Raw genomic sequence first — 21,273 nt, forward strand, 5'->3', positions numbered from 1 at the left:
TATAGGAGGAAAAAAATCGTTTATTAAATATAAATCTTTTATTGAATATGTACATATGATACACCAAACCCTGGCTAAAACTGGAGCTATGAACATGAGTAGAAAATGTCTCCACCTGGAGCTGGGGCTTCTTACTGTACATATAAAGTAATTCTCCATGCTTATAGAGAGATTCCAGGGAGAAAACTGACCAGATGATCAATGGTAATCATCATTTCTGATACTCATATATTATTCCTATAGTATAAAAGAATCTTTATATCAATCCTCTCATTTTTTATATCAATACCTTCTAAATTTTTGAATTATGAATGGCATGTGTTACTCTGATTTACATTTTATAAATAAGAACAGAGGAGGTTAAAGAAGTCTGAAAAACCTGATTGATATAGAGCACAAAGCTACTCATGGCTGCTTCTACTTCTATCCAGCTGAAATAGAATCAAGGTTATAGAACTGGGAGGTGATTGAACATACCAGGAAACCCAACTCAATGTTTTGTGGATAAATACCTGTGCACCAGAGCAGCTAAGCACAGGATAAAATTGTGATGATAGTTTATGGTTTGAACCCTGGAAACCCCAATCATTTTATCATCCCAAATGAAGCACAACCAATCTTACTTAATAACATTTGTAGTCTAAACATTCTCCCTCCATTATATATTAAGTTAGAATATTTCTGCCAACTCATTTGATGAATAAGTTATTATGTATTGAATGGAGGATAAGCCTTATTGGTAATGGAAGCCCTTCGGCAAAGTCCTTGTATCTCCAATGAGTGCTACGGGTATGTTTTGGGGGCAGTCATCATATTACTTTATGGAAACTGGGATTTGGGGTTAGGGGAAAAACCACCATGCAAGTAGTTGATGGGATTGAAGAGAGTTCTATTTTCTGAGCAATTGTATTCTTTTGTGTAAAATAAAGGGATGGGTTATATTTCCCAGTTGCTCACTCCATGTTGCTAAGCTCTGGCCAGGATTTTTGTGTTTAAGCATTCATTTCACAGCTTGGTCCATCATATAATTTTGCACTTCTCAGAGAAAGGATCTTAGCCTCACCTGCATCCGTCGGGAGCTCAGAATACTGAGGTTTTCCTTTAATTTTTTCATCAAATTAAGAAAATTTTGATCTGTATAATCAAAATGATTCTGGAAAATAATGGAGCAGATCACATTGCAGGGAGGACAACCCAGGATGAAAGCGGAATCACAGGGCGAGGCTAAAGAATTGGAAACATGAAAAAAAAATAGCATGAAAAAACACATATAAAGCTCTTTGGCACTGAAATAACTTTCGAAAGTTTGAATCAACATCTACCTAGAAATCCCCTTGTGAGCCAGATATTCAGTATGACTACAATCTCTTCAAAGTGAATTGAACCTTCCTTACTTTATAGTTTAATAATGATGTTCCCAATACTCCCTTCACTTTCCTTGCATTTATTTACGACATTCTAAATCAAGGTGCCTATAATTTTGTAGGGTAATAGAAAAAAAAAATTAAGACACCATTTTCTAAAAACCCCTAATAATTCTCTTTAAAGTTCTAGACAGCAAAGACGTCACTTTAATGACTGAGGCGGACTTGATCCAAGCCATGTCTTTTCAATTGCCTCATATGTATGCAAAAGCTGAATGAAAAAAGAAGACAGAAGAATTTATGCATTGAAATTGGGGTGTTGGCAAACAATATTGGATATACTGTGGATTTCCAGAAGTATGAACAAATCAGTCTTAGAAGAAACACAAGCAGAATGCCCCTGTGAGCGAGAAGGGCAAGACTTTGTCTTGCTTAATTTATATATGTCATCAGGAAAGACCAATAGCTAAATAAAAACATTATGTTTGATAAAATAGAAAAAACTCATTGCCGTCAAGTCGATTCCGACTCACAATTATCCCATAGTAGGTAAAGTAGAGGGTCATCAAAAATGAGGAAAACCCTCAATGAGATGTACTAACACACTGGGCAAGCATTCATTCTGTTATACATAAAGTAGACAACATGAACAACAACAATCATCTAAGTTATGCTGGTAGAACCACATCTGTCTGCAAAGTCTGCCAACAATTGAGCATTGATTAGGGGAGGGAGAAAATGGTTAGGGACGCCAACACTTCTTATATATTCTGAATAGATAAAGGAACCATGTGTAGAAACAGCAAAGGGAAAGATTAAAGAGAGTGTTTACAGGTTAATTCGGGTATTTAAAGGAACAAATGTAAAAAATAAAACACCTTCTTTGCAGTGTGAGTAGGAAGGTTAATACAAATGAACAGAAGTTCTAAGAAGATAGAATACCTAATAAAAATAAAATGAGAAATTTTCATTTCATATTTAAATGATATGTAGCGTAGAAAAATGAAAAAAGTAAATTAATAATTGGAATCTTTTTATCTCTTCCTTTCTGTTGGGGAAAAGAGGATTCTTTACTGCTCTAGAAAGTAGTATCCATCACCTCCAATCAGGAGCCCTGGTTGCACAGTGGTTAAGTGCTCAGTTCCTAATGGAAAGGTCAGTGGTTTGAATCTACCAGCTGTTCCTTGAGAGAAAGATGTGGCAGTCTGTTGACATAAAGATATATAGTCTTGCATTATTCACAATAGCAAAAAGATGGAAACAACCTAAGTACTCATCAACAGATGAATAGATAAACAAATTATGATACATACACTCAATGGAGTACTACGCAACATAAAGAACAATGATGAATCAGCAAAACATCTCACGATGTGCATGAATCTGGAGGGCATTATACTGAGTTAAGTAAGTAAATCACAGAAAAACAAATATTGTATGAGACTATAAAAACTCAGGAAAAGTTTTATACACAGAAAAAAATCTTTGATGGTTATGAGGGAGGAGAGCAATGGGGAGGGGAAATCACAAAGTAGATAGTAGGCAAGTGTTAACTTTGGTGAAGAGAAACACAACATGCAATACAGAGGAAGTCAGCACAAGCTTACCATGGTAAGGTCATAGACACTTTGTAGAAACATCCAAACACCTTGAGGGACCAATTTACAGGCCTGAGGGTTAGGGATCATAGTCTCAGGGGATGTGAAGGTCAACTGGCATAACAGAGTTCATAAAGGTAAATGTTGTACATCCTACTTTGGTGAGTAGCGTCTGGGGTCTTAAAAGTTTCTGAGTGGCCATCTGAGACACATATGTTGGTCCCTTTTCCTCAAAAGAAAAGGAGAATGAAAAAATCCAAGGACGCAAGGAATATGTTATTCCAAAGGACTAATGGATTGCATGAACCACAACCTCCCCCAGCCTAAGCCAAAAAGAACTAGATGGTGCCAAGCTACCACCACAAATCACCCTGACAGGGAACACAATAGAGGGTCCTGGACAGAGCAGGAGAAAAATAACAAAATTCGAATTCCAAAAAAGACCAGGCTTACTGGTCTGAAAGAGACTGGAAGAACCCATAAGACTAAAACCCCAGACACCTTGCTAACTCAGAACTAAGCCATTCCTCAAGTCCACCTTTTAGCCAAAAATTAGACAGGCCTATGTAAAACAAACAGTAACACAATTGAGGAAGCTGCTTCTTAGTTCAATTACGTATGCTAGACCAAATGGGCAACACCTGCCCAAAATCAAGAAGAGAGGGCAGAAAGGATCATGAAAACTAGACGAGTGGACACAGGAAACCCTGGATGGAAAGGGGGAGAGTGTTGACACATTACAGGGATTGTAACCAATGCCACAAAACAATTTGTGTATAAATTTTTGAATGAGAAGCTAATTTCTGCTGTAAATTTTAACCTAAAGCACAATAAAACTTAAAAAAAGAAGCATTGTTCAAGAACACATTAAATATATATATGTTGTTGTTAGGTGCCATAGAGTGGCTTCCAACGCAGAGCGACCCTATCACAACAGAACGAAACATTGCCTGGTCCTGCACCAGCCTCACAATTGTTGCTATGCTTGAGCCCACTGCTGCAGCCACTGTGTCAATCATTCTTGTTGAGGGTCTTCCTCTTTTTGCTGATGTCCTTCTCCAGAGACTGATCCCTCCTGATAACATGTCCAAAGTATGTGAGACATAGTCTCGCATTCCTTACTTCTAAGGAGCCTTCTGGCTGACTTCTTCAAAGACACATTTGTTCATTCTTCTGGCAGTCCATAGTATATTCAATATTCTTCGCCAACACCACAATTCAAAGGCGTCAATTCTTCGGTTTTTCTTATACATTATTCAGCTTTCGTGTGCATATGAGGCAATTGAAAACACCATGGCTTGGGTCAGACACACCTTAGTCCTCAAGGTGACATCTTTGATTTTCAACACTTTAAAGAGTTCTTTTGCAGCTGATTCGCCCAATGCAATGCATCTTTTGATTTCTTGACTGCTGCTTCCATGGGTGTTGACTGTGGATTCAAGTAAGATGAAATCCTTGACAACCTCAATCTTTTCTCCGATTATCATAATGTTGCTTACTGGTCCAGTTGTGAGTGAGGATTTTGTTTTATGTTGAGGTGTAATCCATACTGAAGGCTGTGCTCACTGATGTTCATCAATAAGTGCTTCAAAGTCCTCTTCACTTTCAGCAAGCAAGGTTGTGCCATCTACATAACACAGGTTGTTAATGAGTCTTTTTCCAACCCCAATGACCTGTTCTTCTTCATATAGTCCAATTTCTTGGATTATTTGTTCAGCATACAGACTGAATAGGTATGGTGAAAGGATACAACCCTGATGCACACCTTTCCTGACTTTACACCATGAAGTATCCCCTTGTTCTGTTCAAAGGACTGCCTCTTGATCCATGTACACATTACTCATGAGCACAACTAAGTGTTCTGGAATTCCCATTCTTCGCAACATTACATGTATATATATATATATATATATATATATATATATATATATATATATATATATGAGAGAGAGAGAACTTTGGAAACCCTATGTGTCTCTATGAATCCAAATAGACTCTACTCAATGACTTTTTTGGGTTCATCTCCAATTAGCTCCGTAACTGAACTTTTTGCCAGGCTCGCCCTCTTGCGGACTTTTGGGATATTGTTCTAAATAACCATCTACGGAATAATTATGTTATAGTAAATTTTAAAATTTGACCACCATTTTGGTTAATTCCATCACTTACGGATGAAGAATTTAAAGCATAGAAAATGTTTTATTAGTTTTTGGTTGAGGATTTGTAAAACAAAACTATTCTAATCAAATGAACTATAAATTTTACATGTAAAATGACCACAAATTCATATCTATAGATGTAATAAGGGTGAACTGAATCAAAAGTATTGTGAAGGAATAATACAGCATCAAATAACAAGAAGCCTGTGTAATAGTTTCTCCTGTACCATCTGAAACCCAAAGCCCTACAGGGACCTAAGCTTTCAGAAAAGTTGTATTTTAGCTTGATGTTGGAGATACTTGGGAATTTTTTGGTATATATTTGTGTGTGTGTGGTTTAAAGCTAAAACATAATTTTCAATCTTTCCTTTCCCTTCATTTGAAAGAAAGCATTAAAATCCAGGGTAATTTGGAATCAAAGCTGAAAACCACCCTTATTGTGACATGTAATTTTATAGGTCAGAAGAGCTGGCCAGCAGGAGGTAAATAATTAACATAAATGTTCTTAACACAAAATTCAAATATGGGGCAGAAAAAGACAAGCAAAGACAAACAGAACCAACTCATCATTAGAGAAGATAGAGCAAAGAGTCATTAATAACAATTGAAATCTACTTAAATAAACAATTTTATAAATTGGTATTTGTGTATTTTACAGAATTGTGCCATACCATACCATACCATATAAAAAAAAAAAATTTTTTTTTTATACCATACCATACCGTACCATACCGTACCGTACCGTACCGTACCATACCATACCATAAAAAAAAAAAAATACCATACATTTTCTTAAAACACAAATATCAATACAGTTAGTAGGGAGGAACATTAAGCAATTCCTGCTGAAGGTTTTAAAATAGTCCTATTTTTACAGGGAATCACGATTGATGAGAGTTGCACTAAGAGATGCGTAGGCAATGAAAAGATCCCTGGTGGTGCAGTAGTAAAGAGCTGGGCTGCTAACCAAAAGGCAGACAGTTTAAGTCCACCAGCTGATCCTGGGAAACCCAATGGGCTAGTTCTCTTCTGTCCTGTGGGGTTGCTACGAATCAGAAACTACTCGATGGCAACTGCTTTTTTTTTTTTTTAAGGTGGTGAAAACTGTAGACAAGCACCACACCTGGTCAGAACTGCATGCGTGACCTTGAAAGAAACCCTCACACATGTCAGTGAGGGTGACCATAATATAGAGTCCAACGAAGTTAAAGCAAAAAACTCTGGCTTCATGATCTGTAGGAGTGTGATGAGGTCACACTCACAGTGTCCATTTGACAAGTATTCCCCTGTGAAATGATCTAGAATAGATAACCCACATTTCTAGTAGGGCAAAACACTGCTTTTTAACCCTTAAAAAAAATGAGACTCAAAACCTTCTATCTTGATAACTTTCTCACATAAAGACAACAAACGAACAATACGATTAAAAGCCTTTTATACGCACAGTGTGTGCACAATCATGCACACAGACAGCATGTACAAATGCCTCCTTGTTCTCTGTTTCAAACCCTCCTTCCTCCACTTGTGGGCTGATAGTCCCCACCCACAAGGAAAGATTTGGCCTCCCCTGAAATGTTTCCAAAGATCCCATTAAAGAAGCGTGCTATCTGTTCAGGTCAGTGTTACAGAGTAAAGAGTCACCCACTCTTGGTTTTTCTCAACTGCTCCACTAGCCAGCGGGCTTCCTCCTGAACTTGGTTCTCAAGGCTTCTGTTACCCATCCCAAAATTTCGCAGTGTCATGAGAGAGAAGCGCCGGATCTCCTTCCATGTCTTTCCATTGCTGAAAATGACTCCTACCAGGGGGGAGAACAGAAATTAGGTTGGAGGTCCTTGGCAAGGATTTCCAGCCTAGGCAGCCACGCAGATGGGCCAAGTTCTGCCCGAGCACCTCTTTAATCTCTGTTTTCCCGTCCTCCCCACTCACCATTAACCCTGACCAACAAGCCAACAGGAACACCTACCAAATTTTTTATTAGTTCTTTCAAATATTGGAAAATAACCTCTTCCAGAAAACTCTTCTCCCAGATCAATCAGGGCTTCCTTAATTGCTTCATACCCATGCAACACCACTGTGGGCTTCATGCCAAAATACAGAGTGAACACTGGGCCATAGGCTTTTGGAGAGCTAGGAAATGGAAAGTAGATGCAAACATTAGCAAAAGAAGTCACTACTTGATCTATATGCGGTGTATCATTCAGACTGGTATTGTCACCATATTCTTGATGTTTTTATTATACCACATCCAATTTCAAATATTTTTAATTTTATATAAACACGGTGGTGATTTTATAGCTGCCTTTTGAGGGGTCTCTGATATGCCAGGCAATGGAACAGACGCTTGTTCCACACATTGTTACAGCTAACCTCACATGAACACAATGAGCAGGCAATGAGCAGGCTTACATACCCTTATTTTATAGAAAAGGAAACTGAGATTCAGAAAAGTTCAATATTGTTTCTAGTGTCTCTCAGCTAATAATTAAAACCTGGTGCAGTCAAGTAGATTCTGACTCATAGCAACACTATAGGACAGAGCAGGACTTTCCCATAAGGTTCCCAAGGTTGTAATTTTTACAAAGCAGACTGCCACATCTTTCTCCCAAGGAGGGGCTGGTGGATTTCAACTACTGACCTTTTACTTAGCACAGGAATGCTTAACAACTTCACCACCAGGGCTACTTCAGCTGGCAACTTGCTCTTGTTAGGTGCCATTGAGTCAGTTCTGGCTCATAGCAACCCTACGTACAACAGAATGAAACACTGCCTGGTCCCCTGCCATCCTCACAATCCTTGTTGTGCTTGAGCCCATTCATTGTTGGAGCCACTGTGTCAATCCAGCTTCTTAAGAGTTTTTCTCTTTTTTGCTGGTCCTCTACCAAGCATGATATCCTACTCCAGGAACTGATCCTTCCTGATAACAGGTCCTAAGTATATGAGACATAGTCTTTCCATCCTTGCTTCTAAGGAGCATTCTAGGTGCACTTCCACCAAGACAGATTCGTTCGTTACTTTGCCATTTTGTGGTATATTCAATATTCTTCATCAACACCACAATTCAAAGGCATTAATTCTTCTTCTATCTTCCTTTTTCATTGTCCAGCTTTTGCATGCATATGAGGCAACTGAAAACACCAGGCTTGGATCAGGCACACCTTAGTCTTCAAGGTGATATTCTTGCTTTTTAACACTTTAAAGAGGTCTTTTGCAGATTTGCCCAGTGCAATGCATTTTTTGATTTCTTGACTGATGCTTCCATGGAGGTTGATTGTGGATCCAAGTAGAATGAAATCCATGACAACTTCAATCTTTTATCCATTTATCATGATGTTCCTTAATGGTCCACTTGTGAGGATTTTCATTTTCTTTATGTTGAGGTGTAATGCATACTAAAGGCTGTGGTCTTTGATGTTCATCAGTAACTACTTCAAGTCCTCTTCACTTTCAGCAAGCAAGATTGTGTCATCTGCATAACGCAGGTTGTTAATGAGTCTTTCTCCAACACTGATGCCCCATTCTTCTTCATATAGTCCAGCTTCTCGAATTATTTGCTCAGCATACAGATTGACTAAGTATAGTGAAAAGATACCACCGTGATGCACACCTTTCATGACTTTAAATTTACACAGTATTCCCTTGTTCTGTTCGAATGACTGCCCGTTGATGTATGTACAGGTTCCTCGTGAACACAATTAAGTGTTCTGGAATTTCCATTCTTCACAATGTTATCCATAATTTGTTATGATCCACATAGTTGAATGCCTAGGCATAGTGAAAAAAACATGGGTAAACATCTTTCTGGCATTCTCTACTTTCAGCCAATTAAAACCAACCAAAAACCAAGCCCATTGCCGTCGAGTCGATTCCGACTCATAGCAACCCTATAGGACAGAGTAGAACTGCCCCCATAGATTTTCCAAGGAGCGCCTGGTGGATTTGAATTGCCGGCTTTTTTTAGGTTAGCAGCCATGGCACTTAACCACTACGCCACCAGGGTTTCCATTCAGCCAATTAGAAGACCCAAATTTTAAACATTGCTTGGTCGATTTCTGATACATGGAAAACATTTTCTCCCTAATATCTACCTTTGGCCCAATATCCAGCTGACTGATTTGTACACCTCTTTCCATGGGGATTCTATTCAGTAGCACTGTGGGGAACACTAGAAATCTATATTTTTTGAAAATCCAGCCATATGATTCCAAGCCCAGCCCAGTTTGAAACCTGTGGGTATTGGTCACAGAGAAAGAGAATGGGCACCACAGAGACAGTGCCAGTACAGGCCACACCTCCTGGAAGAACAATTTCCTCCATCCTGCAGCATTCCCAGGCCACAGACAGCAGCTCTGTGAAGAGTTCAAAAGAATGCTGTCACCACCAGGGCTCCCCTGATTACTGCTTTCTTTTATTCACCCAGGCTGGTCTTCAGCCCATCCTTGTTCCCTTGACATCAGGCATAACCGCCTTCTTAGGAGAAGTTTAATTTTCACGGCTAATCTGAACAAAACGCACAGCCTATACTGTAGATGACTCCTGAATAGACTTTCTAATCACAAACCACTTCCAACACCATTCACTTTCAGCCAAAAAATCACAGCAAGGGACTGTGAAACAATGAAGCACAGTGTCTTAGTCAGCTGGTGCTGCTATAACAGAAATACCACAAGTGGATGGCTTTAACAAAGAGAATTTTATTTTCTCATAGTCCAGTAGGCCAGAAGTCTGAATTCAGGGTGCCAGCTCCAGGGGAAGGCTTTCTCTCTGTCAGCTCTGGGGAAAAGTCCTCGTCGACAGTCTTCCCTTGGTCTGGGCGTATCTCAGTGCAGAAACCTCAGGTCCAAAGGATGTGGTTTGCTCCCAGTGCTGCTTTCTTGGTGGTATGAGGTTCCCATGTCTCTCTGCTTGCTTCTCTCTTTTATATCTCAGAAGAGATTGGCTTAAGACACTACATAATCTTGTAAACCTCTTCAGTATAATTGCCGCTAATCCATTTTATTACATCATAGTGATAGAATTTACAACACACAGAGAAACCACATCAGAAGATAAAATCGTAGACAATCAGACAATTATACAAGGGAATCATGACCTAGCAAAGTTGAAAGATATTTTGGGAGGACACAATTCAGTCTATGCCAGGCAGCCTTGCTGCATCCTTTTGCCATGTCAACACTTCATTGTTTTGAGTCTGTGCTACAACAACTGAACCAGATTTTTCTCTTTTCCCATAATGCATTACTTCATTCCTTTATTTCTGGGGATGACAGGCCAAGAAAAAAAAAAAAGGCAACAGAAACAAGAAAATCCACAGGGACTATTTTTCTTTAAGATGATCTATTTTAATGCTTTGCTTCTAGGAATACATTATATTTAAAATTAGGGATTAATTTACTTACCCCTGTAAGCTCCTGGAGGAGCATAAAATATACTTACATTGTGTAGGGAATTGTTGATGTCCTTCACATCTAACTGTAGAATATTCCCAATAAATGGGAGAGGAATGGGGCCAGGCGGGAGCTTCCCTTTCCCATAGCCCTGCTTCCGGAGTGAAAAGAGAAGCGAACTGGAGAGACAGAGCACCAGGACCACAACCGGATCCATTGGAGCCTTCTCTTCTCACTCAGTCAACTACGGGCTTCCCACCCAAAGATTTCAAATACTCCCTGCTGCTTAACTTGGGATTCTTATTTTTAAAGTGACCAATCAGATAGATTTGCTGTAATTCTTTCTGAGTGGACTCTGGCTCACTGATGCAGATAAAAAATAAAGTGTCATTTAATCTTGCTCTCTTTCTTTCCAAGGACAAGGCCCCACCCTGGAGGTTCTGATTCAACAGGTATAGGGTTGGTCTAGGTACTGGTTTAAAAAAAAAGTTTAGTAAAATACCACTTGTTGTTCCAGTGTGCATCTAAGATAGAGAAATATTGAAGTAAATGATTTGATAAAAAATATTGCATGGCATTCTGGATTCTCAGACTGCTGACAAGTTAGAAATGTATGAGGGAGTCAGTGTATTCTAAGCCTTGTGTACAAAAATGTCCTGCAATGCTTTTTGAAATATCAGAAGACTTTGATCTGGAAAATTAAAGACTTTTGAACTTTTTTTTAATAATTTTTATTGTACTTTAAGTGAAAGTTTACAAATCAAGTCAGTCTTTCACACAAAAACCCATATACACCTTGCTACACATTTCCAATTACTCTCCCCCTAATGAGACAGCCCGATCTTTCCCTCCACTCTCTCTTTTCTTGTCCATTTCACCAGCTTCTAAGCCCCTTCACACTCCCAACTCCAGTCCAGGCAGGAGATGTCAACATAGTCTCAAGTGTCCACCTGATCCAAGAACCTCACTTCTCACCAGCATCCCTCTCCAACCCATTGTCCAGTCCAATCCACGTCTGAAGAGTTGGCTTCAGAAATGGTTCCTGTCCTGGGCCAGCAGAAGGTCTGGGGACCATGACCGCTGGGATTCTTCTAGTCTCAGTCAGACCATTAAATCTGGTCTTTTTATGAGAATTTGGGTTCTGCATCCTACTGCTCTCCTGCTCCCTCAGGGCTTCTCTGTTGTGTTCCCTGTCAGGGCAGTCATCGGTTGTAGCTGGGCACCATCTAGTTCTTCTGGCCTCTGGATGATGTAGTCTCTGGTTCATGTGGCCCTTTCTGTCTCTTGGGCTCGTAATCACCTTGTGTCCTTGGTGTTCTTCATTCTCCTTTGCTCCAGGTGGGTTGAGACCAATTGATGCATCTTAGATGGCCGCTTGTTAGCATTTCAGACCCCAGACGCCACATTTCAAAGCGGGATTGCTCATTTTTTAATTGGGTTATTTGTCTTTTTGCAGTTGAGTTTTTGCAGTAACATGTAGATTTTAGAGATCAGGCCCTGATCAGAAATGTCATAGCTAAAAACTTTTTCCCAGTCTGTAGGTAGTCTTTTTACTCTTTTGGTGAAGTCTTTGGATGAGCATAGGTGTTTGATTTTTAGGAGCTCCCAGTTATCTAGTTTTTCTTCTACATTCTTTATAATGTTTTATATACTGTTTATGCCATGTATTAGGGCTCCTAATGTTGTCCCTATTTTTCCTTCCATGATCTTTATTGTTTTAGATTTTATATTTAGGTCTTTGATCCATTTTGAGTTAGTTTTAATGTATGGAGTGAGGTATGGGCCTTGTTTCATTTTTTTGCAGATGGATATCCAGTTATGCCAGCACCATTTGTTAAAAAGACTGTCTTTTCCCCATTTAACTGTTTTGGGGCCTTTGTCAAATATCAACTGCTCGTATGTGGATGGATTTATGTCTGGATTCTCAATTCTGTTCCATTGGTCTATGTATCTGTTGTTGTACCAGTATCAGGCTGTTTTCACTACTGTGGTGGTATAATAGGTTCTAAAATCAGGTAAAGTAAGGCCCCCCACTTTGTTCTTCTTTTTCAGTAATGCCATGTTTATCCAGGGCCTCTTTCTCTTTGATATGAAGTTGGTGATTTGTTTCTTCATCTCATATTGGAATTGCATTAAATGTATAGATCGCTTTTGGTAGACTAGACATTTTTTATAATGTTAAGTGTTCGTATCCACGAGCAACGCATGTTCTTCCACTTATGTAAGTCTCTTTTGGTTTCTTGCAGTAGTGTACTGCAGTTTTCTTTGTATAAGTCCTTTACATCTCTGGTGAGATTTATTCCTAAGTATTTTATCTTTTGGGGGTTACTGTAAATGGCATTGATTTGGTGATTTCCTCTTCGATGTTCTTTTTGTTGGTGTAGAGGAATCCAACTGGTTTTTGTATGTTTATCTTGTATTCCGATAATCTGCTGAACTCTTCTATTAGTTTCAGTAGTTTTCTGGAGGATTCCTTAGGGTTTTCTGTGTATAAGATCATATCATGTACAAATAGAGATACTTTTACTTCTTCCTTGCCAATCTGGATGCACTTTATTTCTTTATCTACCCTAATTGCCCTGGCTAGGACTTCCAGCACAATGTTGAATAAGAGCGGTGATAAAGGGCATCCTTGTCTGGTTCCTGATCTCAATGGGAATGTTTTCAGGCTCTCCCCATTTAGCATGATGTTGGCTTTTGGCTTTGTATAAATGCCCTTTATTATGTTGAAGAATTTTCCTTCTACTCCTATTTTGCTGAGAGTTTTTATCATGAATGACTGTTGAACTTTGTCAAATGCCTTTCTACATCAATTGATAAAATATGTGATTCTTGTCTTTTGTTTTATTTATGTGGTGGATTACATTAATTGTTTTTCTAATGCTGAACCATCCGTGCATACCTGGTATGAAACCCACTTGGTCATGGTGAATTGTTTTTTTGATATGTTGTTGAATTCTGTTGGCTAGAATTTTGTTGAGGATTTTGCATCTACATTCATGAGGGATATAGGTCTATAATTTTCTTTTTTTGTGCTGTCTTTACCTGGTTTTGGTATCAGGGATATGGTGGCTTGATAGAATGAGTTTGGTAGTATTCCATCCTTTTCTATGCTCTGAAATACCTTTAGTAGTAGTGGTGTTAACTCTTCTCTGAAAGTTTGGTAGAACTCTGCAGTGAAGCTTTCTGGATCAGGGCTTTTTTTTTTGTTGGGAGTTTTTTGATTACCTTTTCAATCTCTTGTTTTGGGACTATTTCATTGTTCTACCTCTGTTTGTGTTAGTTTAGATAGGTAGTGTGTTTCTCGGAATTCTTCCATTTCTTCTAGGTTTTCAAACTTGTTTGAATATAGTTCTTCTCAGTAATCTGATAAGATTCTTTTAATTTCAGTTGGGTCTGTTGTAAGATCGCCCATCTCATTTCTTATTCGGGTTATTAGGTTCCTCTCCTGTTTTTCTTTTGTTGGTTTGGCCAGTGGTTTATCAATTCTGTTGATTTTTTCATAAAACTAGCTTTTGGTCTTGTTAATTCTTTCATTTGTTTTTCTGTTTTCTATTTCATTTAGTTCAGCTCTAATTTTTTATTATTTTCTTCTGGTGCCTGGGGGTTTCTTTTGTTGTTTTCTTTCTATTTGTTCAAGCTGTAGGGATAATTCTTTCATTTTGGCCCTTTCTTCTTTTTGGATGTGTGTATTTATTGATATAAGTTGGCCTCTGAGCACCACTTTTGCTGTGTCCCAAAGGTTCTGATAGGAAGTGTTTTCACTCTCATTGGATTCTCTGAATTTCTTTATTCCATCCTTAATCTCTTCTATAATCCAGTCTTGTTCAGTTTCCAAGTGTTTGATTTCTTTTCCCTGCTTTTCCTGTTATTGATTTCCACTTTTATGGTCTTATGGTCAGAGTAGATGCTTTGTAATATTTCAATGTTTTGGATTCTGCTAAGGCTTGCTTTATGACCTAATATGTGGTCTATTCTAGAGAATGTTCCATGTTCACTAGAAAAGAAAGTATACTTGGTTGCTGTTGGGTGGAGTGTTCTGCATACATCTATGAGGTCAAGTTGGTTGAATATGGCATTTAGATCTTCTGTGTCTTTATTGAGTTTCTTTCTGGATGTCCTGTTCTTCACTGAAAGTGATGTGTTGAAGTCTCCTACTATTATTGTGGAGCTGTCTGTCTCACTTTTCAATGCTGATAGAGTTTGTTTTATGTATCTTGCAGCCCTGTCATTGGGTGCATAAGTATTTAATATGGTTACATCTTCTTGGTGTATTGTCCCTTTAATCATTATATAGTGTCCTTCCTTATCCTTTATGATGGATTCAACTTTAAGGTCTTTTTTGTCAGAAATTAATATTGCCACTCCTGCTCTTTTTTGATTGTTGTTTACTTGCTATATTTTTTTCCATCCTTTGAGTTTTAGTTTGTTTGTGTCTCTGAGTCTAAGGTGTGTCTCTTGTAGACAGCATATAGACGGATCTTGTTTTTTAATCCATTCTGCCACTCTCTGTCTCTGTTGGTGCATTTAGTCCATTGACATTCAGGGTAATTATGGATAGGTATGAATTTAGTGCTATCATTTTGATGTCTTTTTTGTGTGTTGTTGACAGTTTCTTTTTCGCACTTAATTTTATGTGCTGAGTAGATTTTCTTTATATGTTGTCCTTTCCTCATATTTGTTGTTGTTGATTTTGTTTCTGGTGAGTCTCTATTTTTCCCTTGTATTTTATTTTGATGAGTAGGATAGTTTGTCTTCTTTGTGGTTACCTTATTATTTACCCCTATTTTTCTAAATTTAAAACTAACTTTTTTTCTTTTTATCGCCTTATCTTCCTCTCCATATGGAAGGTGTACGATTACATTTCTTGGTCTCTCCTCTTTATTATCTTAATGTTGTCTTCTTTTATATAATAACATCACCGTTACCCTGTGTTGGGCTTTTTTTTTTAGTTAATCTTGCTTTGTTTTTTTGGATTTCCCTGCCTGGGTTGACTTCTGTTTGCTCTGCCCAGTGTTCTAGACTTGGGTTGATACCTTATATTGTTGATTTTCTAACCATAGAACTCCCTTTAGTATTTCTTGTAGTTTTCACTTGGTTTTTACGAATTCCCTCAACTTGTGTTTATCTGGAAATGTCTTAATTTCCCCTTCATATTTAAGAGACAGTTTTGATGGATATATGATTCTTGGCAGGCAATTATTTTCCTTCAATTTTTTAAAATATGTCATCTCATTGCCTTCTTGCCTGCGTGGTTTCTGCCGAGTAGTCTGCGCTTATCCTTATTGGCTGTCCTTCACAGATGATTTTTCGTTTATCCGTTGCTGCTCTTATAATTCTCTCTTTATCTTTGGTTTTGGCAAGTTTGATTATAATATGTCTTGGTGACTTTCTTTTAACATCTACCTTATTTGGAGTTCAATGAGCATCTTGGATAGATATCTTCTCATCTTTCACCATATCAGGGAAGTTTTCTGCCAGCAAATCTTCAACAATTTTCTCTGTATTTTCTGTTATCCCTCCCTGTTCTGGTATTCCAATCACTCGTAGGTTATTTCTTTTGGTAGAGTCCCACATGATTCTTAAGGTTTCTTCATTTTTTAAAATTCTTTTATCTGATTTTTCTTCAAATATATTAGTGCCAAGTGATTTATCTTCAAGTTCAGAAATTCTAGCTTCTACTTGCTCAATTCTGCTCCTCTGGCTTTCTATTGAGTTGTCCATTTCTGTAACTTTCTTATTAATCTTCTGAATTTCTGATTGCTGTCTGTCTATGGATTTTTCCAGCTTATTAAACTTTTCATTATGTTCCTGAACAATCTTTCTGATTTCTTCAGTTGCTTTATCTATATGTTCCTTGGCTTGTTCTGTGTATTACCTCATTTCCTTTCTGATGTCTTGAAGGGTTCTGTATATTAAACTTTTGTATTCTGCATCTGGTAATTCCAGGAATGCACTTTCATCTAAAAGAGCCCTGGATTCCTTGTTTTGAGAGCCAGTTGAGGTGATCATGGTCTGTTTCTTTATGTGAGTTGATATTTACTGTTGTCTCCAAGCTATCTATAAGTTATTGTTTTAGTTTATGCTTACTTACTGTGTCATAGCTATGGGTTGCTTGAGTGAGGTAGCTTGATTATTTTCACCTTTGGAGCTCTGGTGTCCTGTCCCCAGCTGGCTAGAGCTGTTATCAGGTATATCAGTCTAGGAGTCCATTCAGTTTTCTTGTATGAATTCAGCTCAGGTTTCCAGGTAGCTGATACCAAGTGTGTGGTACAGGCTCTGTCCTATAGTCTTAGAGGGGCAGGGGTGATTGGCGTAAATACCCGTATCTGATTGCAGCAGGGGGTCACGCTCTGAACAAGGTAGGGGGCTGAGAACTGACCCCTAAGTGTCTTTGAAGAAAACGCTCTGTTCCCTAGAGTGTGCTGGTGGGTGGGCTCTGCATAAGGACCATGGGCACCCAAAGTTTTTGTTGTAAGGACTGGGAGTTACCAATTATCCCTGGACCCCTGTCGTGGGCAGCTGTGTGACCCAAGTGGAGCTACCAGTCCTTAGGTCCCTGTTGTGGATAGGTGAGGACCTTGTTTAATAGGCAAAGCAATGTCAAACATCAAACACCCACCTCTCCACCACACCACTGAAATGGTTCGAGTTTGCCAACAAGGGCCTATTCTCCCAAATAGGCCCACAGAAGTCCATGCAGAAGGGAAAGGCATTCAAGATCCATGGAAGGTTTATGCTTGGACAGGAGCTGCTTCTGTCCTGAGCTCCCCCAGTTAATGAAGCTAGCAAATTATTTTTTCCCCCCAGTTGCAAATTTTTTCCTTCCCCAAGGCTGGGAGGGCAGCTCCAGGTGGTCACCACAGTCTATCTCAGGCCTAGGGATTCAGCTGCTGAAGCTGACACAGGACAGGCATTTCTCAGATGGCAATTTACACTAATGAACACACACCTCAAAAAAGAAGAACAAGCCTAAATGAAAACATTAGCCATACATCTTGAAAAACTAGAAAGAGAACAGCAAAAGGAGTCCAAAGACACCAGAAGAAAAGAAATAATGAAGATTAATATAAAGAAGCAACAAAACCAAAAGTTAGTTCTTTGAAAAGATCAAAAAAATCGACAAACCATTAGCCAAACTGATGAAGGAAAAACAGAAGATGCAAATAACCCAAATAGGAATTGAAAATCGAAGCCATTACAACAGACCCAATGGAAATAAAAATGATCATAACAGAATACTATGAAAAATTGTACTCTAACAAATTTGAGAACCTAGAGGAAATGGATGAACTTCTAGAAAAACACAACCTACCTAAACTAATGCAAATGAAAATAGAAAATTGAACAGATTCGTGAAAAGAGAAGAGATTGAAGATGTAAAAAAGAAAAGAAAAAAAACTCCCAACATCAACAGCTCTGGCTGGACAGCTTCACTGGAGAATTCTACCAAAAATCCAGAGAAGGTCTCACACCAGTACTACTCAAACTATTTCAAAGCATAGAAAAGGGAGGAATACTCATGAACTCATTACTAGAAACCAGCATAACGCTGATATAACAGCCAGGCAAAGACACCACAAGAAAAGAAAACTACAGACCAATCTCACTCATGAATATAGTTGCAAAAATTTTCAACAAAATTCTAGCCAACAGAATTCAGCATCATTTAAAAAAAAAAAGATGCTGTGGCCAAGCAGCGTTCATACCAGGTACATAAGGACAGTTCAACATTAGAAAATCAATCAACATATCCACCACATAAATAAAATGAAAGGAAAGAATCACATCATCACCTCAATCAAAGCAGAAGAGGAATTTGACAAAGTCCAATAACACCCATTCCTGAAAAAACACTCAGCAAAGTAGGAATAGAAGTGTCATTCTTCAACATAATGAAGGGCATCTACACAAAACCAACATCCAACATCATTCTCAATGGAGAGAGGCTGAAAGGATTCACCCTGAGAACAGAAACAAGACAAGAATGCCCTTTATCACCACTCCTATTTAACATTGTCCTGGATGTCCCAGCTAGAGCAATAAGGAAATAAAAAGAAATAAAGGACATTGAAATTAGTAAGTAAGAAGTAAAACTGTCACTATTCACAGATGATATGATCCTATACATAAAGAACCCCAAAGATTCTGCAAGAAAACTACTGGAACTAGTAGAATGATTCAGTAGAGTAGCAGGATACAAGATAAACATACAAAAATCAGTTGGATTCCTATACACCAACAAAGAGAACTTCAAAAAGGAAACCAGGAAAGCAATACCATTGATAACAGCCCCTGAAAAATAAAATACATAGGAATAAATCTAATCAGGGATGTAAAAGACTTATACAAAGAAAACTACAAAACACTAGGGCAAGAAGCCAAAGGTAAACCCATTGCCATCAAGTTGATTCTGACTCATAGCGACCCTATAAGACAGAATAGAACTGCTCCATAGAGTTTCCAAGGAATGCCTGGTGGATTCGAACTGACAGCATTTTGGTTAGTAGCTCTAGCACTTAACCACCAAACCACCAGTGCTTCTGGAACCAAAAGAGACCTACATAAATGGAAAGACATACCATGCTCACGGATAGTAAGACTCAACACTGTGAAAACGTCAATTCTACCAAAAATAATCTACAGATATAATGCAATCTTGATCCAAATACCAACAGCATTCTTTAACGAGATAGAAAAATGAACCACTAACTTTATGTGGATAAACAAAACATCATTGAAAAAGAAGAACAAAGTGGGAAGCTTCACACTATCTATTCTCAGAACCTACTATGCAGCCATGGTAGTCAAAACAGCCTGGAATTGATAATAATGACAGAGATATAGACTAATGAAACAGACTTGAGAACCCAGACATGAATTCATGCACCTATTAGGTAATCTTTGACAAAGGCCAAAAGTCCATTAAATGGGGTAAAAGACAGACTCTTTAACAAATGGTGCTGGCAAAATTGGATGTCAACTGTTAAAAAAAAAAAAAAGGAGAGAGAGAAACAGGACCTATATCTCACACCATAAGTAAAAACTAATTCAAAATGGATCAAAAACCTAAATATAAAATCAAAAACTATAAAAATCATAGAAAAAAAAACAGGATAAACTCTAGAGGCCCTAATACACAGCATAAACAGGATACAAACCATAACTAACAATGCACAAACAACAGAATATAAACTAGATAACTGGGAGCTTCTGAAAACTAAACACTTATGATCATCAAATGACTCCACCAAAAGAGTAAACAGAGAACCTATAAACTGGGAGAAAAATTTGACTATGGCACATCTGACAAAGGCCTACTCTCTAAAATTTGTAAGACACTGCAACACCTCAACAACAAAAAGACAAATAATTTAATTAAAAAATGGGCAAAGGATATGAACAGACACTTTACCAAAGAAGACACTCAGGTGGCTAACAGACACATAAGGAAATGCTTGTGATCATTACCTATTAGAGAAATGCAAATCAAAACCACAATGAGATACCACCTAACCCTGACATTACTGGCATGAAAACAAAACAAAACAAAACAAAATAACAAATGGAGAGGCTGTGGAAGAGATTGGAACTCTTTTACACTGCTAGTGGAAATGTAAAATGGTATGATCACTATGGAAAATGATATGGTGCTTCCTTAAAAAACTGAAAACAGAAACACCATATGATATAGCAATCCCACTCCCAGGAATATTTTCTGGAGAAATAAGAGCCGTCATACTAACAGACATACGCACACCTATGTTCATTGTAGCATTATTCACAATAGTGAAAAGATGGAAACAATGTAAGTGCCCATCAACTGACAAATGATACATACACAATGGAGTACTGGAATTCCCACTCCTCACTAAAAAAAAAAAAAAAAAAAAAATTTTTTTTTTTTTATCCTTAATTTGTTGTGATCTGCACTGTCAAATGCCTTTGCAAACTCAATAAAACAGGTTAACATCTTTCTGATATTCTCTGCTTTCAGCCAGGATCAGTCTGACATCAACAATGATATCCCTTGTTTATATTGTTTAATCTGAAAAATATTTCACAATGTGGATGAATATTGGGGGTATTAAACAAACAAGCAAAAAACCCATTGCCATCGAGTAGATTCTGACTCATAGCGACCCTATAGGACAGAGTAAAACTGCCCCATAGAGTTTCCAAGGAGCGCCTGGTGGATTCGAACTGTCGACCTCTTGGTTAGCAGCCATAGCACTTAACTACTAAGCCACCAGGGTTTCCACTGTAGCGTCGCTATGAGTCGGAATCGACTCGACGGCACTGGGTTTATTGAGGGTATTATGTTGGGTGAAATAAGTCAATCACAAAAGGACAAATACTGTACAAGACTACTATAATAAAAAACAGAGAAGATGTTTAAACAGAGAAAGAAACAATCTTTTGTGTGTGAGTGTGTGCTTTAGATGGGGGTTTACAGAGCAAATTAGTTTCCCATTAAACAATTAATACACATATTGTTTTGTGACATTGGTTGCCAACTCTCCAACGTGTCAACACTCTCTCCTTCTCGACTGTGAGTTTCCCATTACCAGCTTCCCTGTTCCCTCCTGCCTTCTCATCCTTGCCCTGGGCTGGTGTGCCCATTTAGTCTTGTTTTGTTTTACGGGCCTATCCAATCTTTGACCAAAGGATGAACTTCAAGAGTGGCTTCAGTACTAGGTTAAAAGGGTGTCTGGGTGCCATACTCTTGGGGTTTCTCCAGTCCCTCTCAGACCAGTAAACATGTTCT

The 21,273-nt window shown here is 38.3% G+C and overlaps 1 pseudogene; it reads right to left on the reverse strand.

The window, feature by feature from the left end:
• Nucleotides 1–10,722, reverse strand: part of LOC126059560 (cytochrome P450 2C9-like) — a 34,547-nt pseudogene extending 23,825 nt beyond the window's left edge.
• Nucleotides 10,723–21,273: the final 10,551 nt, after the last annotated feature.

This window comes from Elephas maximus, chromosome 16 (genome assembly GCF_024166365.1).
Source record: "Elephas maximus indicus isolate mEleMax1 chromosome 16, mEleMax1 primary haplotype, whole genome shotgun sequence".
Lineage (NCBI taxonomy): Eukaryota > Metazoa > Chordata > Mammalia > Proboscidea > Elephantidae > Elephas > Elephas maximus.